Raw genomic sequence first — 7,427 nt, 5'->3', positions numbered from 1 at the left:
GATCGGCTTCAGTTTGCAGCAGTAGCAAACGAATCGCTCCATCGAGTTCAGTTAACAGCCATCGATCGATTGCTTGGGTTCAGTAACGCATAGCCTGCAGTGCAATCGCTCGGGTTCAATTAGAGCCAACGCCTCGCACACACGCGCTTACCTATACGAGAGAAACGCGCATCGCTCTCCCACCGTAACCGGCAACTCCCCGAAATTTTCCTCCCCCTCGCTTCTACCATGGTTTTTTCCATCATGGACGGCCCAAAGAATGTCATGCAGCTGCCTCTCCGGCCCGCCCAGGACGAAAAGCCCATTTTCTGTCATGATTTTTTGTCATAGAAGTAGGAGCCCACCACATCTATGATGATACCGAGTTTTGTCACAATTATCCTCATACAAGTGCCATATGTATCACAGAAAAAAAAATCGTTCGGCCCAAAATGTCATGGATGTGTCTTTTTTTTGTAGTGTCATCCTGTGCTCATGATCTCCATCACTGAAGCAACGTCATGATCTCCACCGTCACCGGCTTGACACCTTGATTTCCATCATAGCGTCATGGTCACCTCGCCAACCATTGCTTCTATGACTATCGCTACCTCTTAGTGATAAAGTAAAACAATTACATAGCGCTTGTATTTCATACAATAAAGAGACAACCATATGGCTCCTGCCAGTTGCCGATAACTTTTACAAAACATGATGATATCATACAACAATCTTTATACCACATCATGTCTTGACCAAATCACATCGCAGCATGCCCTGCAAAAATAAGTTAGACATCCTCTACTTTGTTTGTTGCAAGTTTTAAGTGGATGCTTGCATGAACCGTACATACCTACGGCACAAAAAACAACAATGGTGATTTCTCAAGTTTGTTATTTTAACCATCACAAGGGCCGACTGCAGTCAAATTTGATTCAACTAAAGTTGGAGAAACAGACACCCACCAGCCACCTTTATGCAAAACTAGTTACATGTCTGTCGGTGGAACCAGTCTCATAAATGCGGTCATGTAAGGTTGGTCCGGGCCGCTTCATCCAATATACCGCCGAATCAAAAATAAAACATTGGTGGTAAGCAGTATGACAATCACCGCCCACAACTCTTTGTGTTCTACACGTGCATATAATCTACGCATAGACCTGGCTCGGATGCCACTGTTGGGAAACATAGCATGCAATTTCAAAAAAAAATCCTACGCTCACGCAAGATATATCTAGGAGATGCATAGCAACGAGAGGGGCAGAGTGTGTTGTAGCGACCAGACCTCAAACAGTCAAGTCTCTGCGCATCAGCGTCATCCTTGGATCGGTAATGTTGACACGCACAGTACTCGAGGAATTATAAGAGAGTTTCAATCACACACTTATTAGGTGGAATCCTCATAAAGAGTATTATGACATAAACAAATCATGGCTGAAGGCCATCTAAACTAGATAACAGCGAAAGGCTTCGAAGGTAAATGAGTCCATCAACTCCAATGGCATAGCTGAGTGCAAAACAACGACCTATTGCACCTTATTCGTCGTCTGAGTAGTCTGCAACATAAGACATTGCAGCCCGAAACAGTTCAGCACATGGAATATGCTGGCATAGCACTGTAAAGCAATGATAATGCAAATACTGTATCTACATGCAATATTTGGCTAGTGGAGGTTGTAAGTTTCATGATTTTGCATAAACTAGTTTTTCCCTACAACAAAGGAATAAATTTATTTAACTACTCCTATGTTGCCCATTATTTGAGAAGGTAACTGTCGATGTCAAAACCGGCGGATCTCGGGTAGGGGGTCCCGATCTGTGCGTCTAAGGCTGATGGTAACAGGAGGCAAGGGACACGATGTTTTACCCAGGTTCGGGCCCTCTCAATGGAGGTAAAACCCTACTTCCTGCTTGATTGATATTGATGATATGGGTATTACAAGAGTAGATCTAACACGAGATCGTAGAGGCTAAACCCTAGAAGCTAGCCTATGATAATTATGATTGTGCCTCTAAGAACTAAACTCTCCGGTTTATATAGACACTGGAGAGGGCTAGGGTTTACATGGAGTCGGTTACAAAGAAGGAAATATAATATCCGGATCGCCAAGCTTGTCTTCCACGCAAAGGAGAGTCCCATCCGGACACGGGACAAAGTCTTCAGTCTTGTATCTTCACGGTCCAACCGTCCGGCCAAAGTATATAGTCCGGCTGTCCGGATACCCCCTAATCCATGAGTCCGGCATGCAGTTTTGTCTTTGGCATTGCAAGGCGAGTTCCATCTCCGAATACTCCAAAGTAGTTATTGAACACTTAAACCATGTCCGGTTCTGCAAGATGATCTTCAATACCACCGTAGAGAGCATAGCGCTTCCATAATCTGATCTGCTGGCAAATTTTTGTACGTCGTGCTCCTGCATCGTGGCCCGGCCCAACATGAACCGGTTTTACTTGGCCTGCCTCGATACGCGTTGCGAGGCGGTTTTACTGGCACACCTTGCCAAAGCAGAGATCGTGCTCCCCTTATCGCGAGATCTTCCATTAATATAGGCGTATGCGTTCCCATGACGTCTCTGTGATTTTGGGTAAGTCCTGAGTGGTTACGCTAAGGATGCTTGATATTCACCCCCTTTATAAAGGGGCCGAGGCCTATTCCTCTTTCCCATCACCCTTGCGCCTTTTTGCATCTCGAGTTCCAACACCCGAAACCCAAGCTCAAGCACCTCGGATCCTCAATCATGTCCAGATCGAATCCTCAAGGCCGGTGGGTGGCCTCCTCAGTCACAGAGGAAGACATTGCGAAGCTTAGGGAGGTCGGATATCTGACCGCTGACATCAAGCACAGACTTCCGGCTCCAGTGCAGGTCATCCCTACTCCCAAGCCCAACGAGAGCGTCGTATTTGTTTCCCACTTCCTCCGTGGTTTGGGATTCACCCTTGATCCTTTTGTGAGAGGGCTCATGTTTTATTATGAGTTAGATTTTCACGATCTAGCCCCGGACGCTATCCTCCATATCTCGTCGTTCATCATTGTGTGCGAAGCTTTTGTCCACGTCACTCCACACTTCGGCTTGTGGCTCAAGACCTTCAATGTGAAGCCGAAGATGATTGAAGGGTGACACGCGGAGCACGTCGAACTAGGCAACCGGACTATATAGCTGTAACACTTCAAAGGTGGACTAGGCAGCAGGAATGCTGATGCCCCATGGCCAGAGGGCTCCTTCCCAGAGGTGTCCGATCTATGGCAGTGGAGGTGGTTTTACGTCACAGCTCCCAGAGGCACGAAGTGGGTGGCTACCCCCAACTTCCGTTTGGGTCCTCCTTCTCAACTGACGTGATGGACCAATATAGGATGGGATTGGGGGTCTGCTAGCGATGTACCAACACTACAAAGCCATATCCCGAAGCTTATTGAGTGGGACATTAGCCTTGTCAGCATAATTCAGGTAATGCAAATCCGACGGATGTTGCCGTGCAAACGCCGGCCTCTCCGGATGGGGAAGTTTAATCCGAAAGGTCCGCGGACTATTCTTCACTTCTTCGGCCTGACGCTCGAAGGGATGTGTAAATTATTCTTCAGACCACAAGTAAAGTGTCTGGATACCACCGAGGACGCGGGCCTGAGCTGCAATCACCCAGATACCCAAGTAAGTAAACCAGAAACCGAACACTTCTTCTATTTTTATCATAGTCATTATTCTGAGAATCCTCCGTGGCTAGGAATGGCTCAGCAAGGCGGAGAGAATCAGGTGTCCGGAGCCACTTCCCGAAGGCTCGCCAAGTCCCACCATAGCCAAGATGCTTGGCCGTGTGCTAAGCAAAATGCCCTTAGGGAGAGACGAAGGGAAGAATAGGGAAGCAGAACTTCACACATTGCGCATCCAAACCGGGGGAATTGCTACCTCCCCAAAGGAGGATAGCCGGGAAGGGGAATCTAAGGCCTCCTCCCCTCGCGGGAAGAAGAGGGCCGCCTCCGAAGACTTGGAGATGGAGGTGCCCAAACAGGGGAAGAAAGCTTCACCAGGGGGCCCTGCCCCAAAGGGCGTCCTCATCGTGTCATGCCCACCAACTGGCCAGCCCTCAGCCGAGCTGTAAGTTAATCTTAAATATGAAGGTACTGCTTTTCTCCGAGAACAATAACCAGGATCCATTCTTTGCAGTCCGGCTAGCAACTCTTCTCGACAGAGTTCGTCTTCGGGGGATCTCCTTCCAGAGATGATGGAGAGTGAGACCCCACCAACCTCTCCGCCTCATGAGGCTGGCGACCCCGAGGTGTCGTCACGGAGGAGTCCGGATCTGCCGAAGCCAGAAGCTAATCCTTCGGCCGCCCTGAGCCCGGAGCGTTCGGCTCCCATGGGGGGCGATGAGAAGGGTCTGGCATAGTTTGGTGTCCAGCCGGACACACTGACAGGCCTTCTGGAGCGAGCTGCTCTCTCGGAGGAGCACCGTTCATTGATGAGCACGGTGCTTGAGAAGATTTCCTCCGCCACCAGCGGGTTGAATGAAGCCTTTACGAGCCTGCTCAGAGGCTTTGAGGTATGTAATGAAAAATACGTAATTTTTGGCTATGACGCACGCGCTAGGTGTGCTCCATATGGATAGTAGCCCTTGAGACTCTGGTTGCCCGCCCTAGGCGGCAATCGGAGGATCATAATGCTTAAGTAATGATCATGCTGTATTTATGCGCAGGTGTCTAAGGATCCGGCAGCCGACCGGTCCGTTGAAGTTGCCGAACTAAGGAGGCAGATTGGAGCTATTGATGTCGATATCACACTAGTGAACGAGCGGCTTAACGAGTCACAAGGTATGTGCTCTGCTTTCCTTATTATTTTTTATAGGAAAATCTGAGAGGAGCATAATGCTAATTTTATATGCTTCCACTGCTAACAGTGTTGCTGTCGTGGAAGCCCTGAGGGCGGAACTTGCCCAGGCCAAGGAACATGCCCAGGCGAGCAATGCAGCTGCCCTAAAGGCGGCCGAAGAGTTGATAGCCGAACAGGCTGCTCGTCGCCGGAGCGAAGACAAAATAGCTGAAATGGCTGTGGAGCTAGAGAACGCCGCCAACCGGTATGAGCTTCTTGAAAAACAAAATCATGCGAATAAGGCTGGCCTGAAGAAGGCCCTTGATGCGGCCAAGGAGACGCGTTTCGACATTAGGGATGCACTGGAGGAGCTTCGACAGGCCGGAGAGATCGCGGCTGAAACCCCTATTTGTTGTGGATGAAGTTTTTAGACCCGAAGTATGCTCCTCTGGATCGACGCTGGAGTCCTGCAGACGCCTATGCGGATTTGGCAAAGAGTGCAGCTGATGCAGCCATGTTTTTTGAGGATCAAAAAGATGATGAAGTGGAAAAGTTCTTCTGGTCGCGGTTCAACGCTCCAACGCGCACATCGCCTTTGAGTGAGAAGATGGCTGTTGTGGCCGAGCTCCACAGGCTGTCCGGTCTTGCAATGCGATTTGTAATAGACCATCTATGGCCGAAGGGGCCTAAGCCGGACAGTTATTTTGGTTTGGTGCAACAATTCCTTGGTGCCGTATCGCAGATCGATGCCATGAAGAGGTCGGCATGCATAGAGGGTGCACGGATGGCTCTTGCCCGTGTTAAAGCATACTGGACAGATATGGAGGCCACCATCATTGTGACCCAGAATCCAGCGGGCGGCCAGGATCCGGCCGAGCACATCTTGGAGCAAGTAGTAGAAGGTGCTCGCTTAATAGAGGCTCAGTGCTCGAAGTATGTCATGTTCGAGTGACAAATTGTAAAATAATGTTATTTTGGTTATGTAGGCTATATTTATAATTTTTGCCCAAAAGTATTGTTGGGCCTCCTGTGCGGCCGTTTATATGTATATGTGTAATCTGAAAGTTAGCAGTTGTTGGCTTCAGCCCCCACGCATACAATGCGGGGGTGTTCGTGAAAAATATGCGTAATCACACTTGATCCAACGTCTTGGTCCATTAAGGAGGTGATCGCACGTCGAACTAGGCAACCGGACTATATAGCTGTAACACTTCAAAGGTTTGCGCACTTTTCAACACAAGGTTTGCGCACTCCGGGTTTATACACTCTGCAAAGGTTTGCGCACTTTTCCCCACAAGACTCGACCGAATCCATGATCGGATGATCGACACATAGCCTTTCTGAAGCATTAACTCTCTCCTCCGGGTAGACAGTACCACCTACACCCCTCTACATCTGCTAATCCACCTCTTCAAGAGCCCACGCAACTTACTCAACTATGCCAGAGCCCATAATGGCTTGTGGCTGCACATGGAAGTTTCTAGCATGAATAATCTTATGATCCCTTTGAGACTGGGTGGCATTCCATAGGATAATCACACGGTAACCCCGGGATTTACAAAAACAGGCAACACTGGGTTCCCCAGGTGCCTCAACCAATCCACCCAGATGTGTATTTAAGTTGCCACCTTAATGTTATCCAATTAAAATAACTCTCAAACTTCCATGTGTGAATCACGATCCAATCCCCGTCTACGAGCATGGCTAAGCAATAATAAGCATAACGTATATTCCCGGGGTGATCAAAAGGTATTAGGTTCCTACCTCAAACACTACAACCAAAACCACATGTTCCCAATCCTACCAATGCAATTATTTGTGGGGCAGAACTAATGCATAGTAAAAACTGGGTATAAAAGAGTATGATCAAAGTGTAACTTGCCTTGATAATGATCTACAAACTCTAGAGATCCGTAGTAACAAGCTTTGCACTCCGGGTAATCAAACATAGACAAACAATAGCATTCATAAGCACTCACTCAATCGAAACACGAGAAAACAGAGAAAAGATTCAAATCGAACGTAAAACAAGCAACAACTTAAACTAATAAGAGTCAGAACCTAACAGCATTATTAACATGTGAATTAGATCTTAACAGTAGGTACATGTGATTAGCTACGATTTCCAAAAAGACTCAACTCAAACGTAGCAACGAAACTCAAAATACGAAAAAAACAAGATCATTTACTAATCTGAACTAAAATCAAATTTTACAGTACCAAAATCATGCTCAAGTTGATTAACTGTAAAGAGGGCTTCGAGACGAAGATTTTGGCGCTGGTTTCATCTAATTTGGATAAACGAGTAAAAAGTTATACTAGTTTAAAGATCAGGGGCTGAATCGTGATAAAAATAATCGCAGATAAGTCCCTGGCCGAAAATAAAAGAAAAAGAAAAAGATTACGGCGTGAACTTCCGCTAACAGACTAACGAACAAATTTGTTCGTTTAAACGAACTAACGAACGAACATTCGTAGATTAGACTAAACCGAGAAAAACCGATTTAATATAAAAAACGAACTAGGTTTTATAAAAAACCGAACGGTTTTTATACCTAAACCGAAAAAAGACCGACGGCTATGAGTCGACAGCGGTGATGGCGGGCGGGGCGGCGGCTCCGGCGGCTGCGGCCGGCGGCACGGCGG

Source organism: Triticum dicoccoides, chromosome 4B (genome assembly GCF_002162155.2).
Source record: "Triticum dicoccoides isolate Atlit2015 ecotype Zavitan chromosome 4B, WEW_v2.0, whole genome shotgun sequence".
NCBI classification, from domain to species: domain Eukaryota; kingdom Viridiplantae; phylum Streptophyta; class Magnoliopsida; order Poales; family Poaceae; genus Triticum; species Triticum dicoccoides.
Note: the sequence above shows the minus strand (reverse complement) of the source record.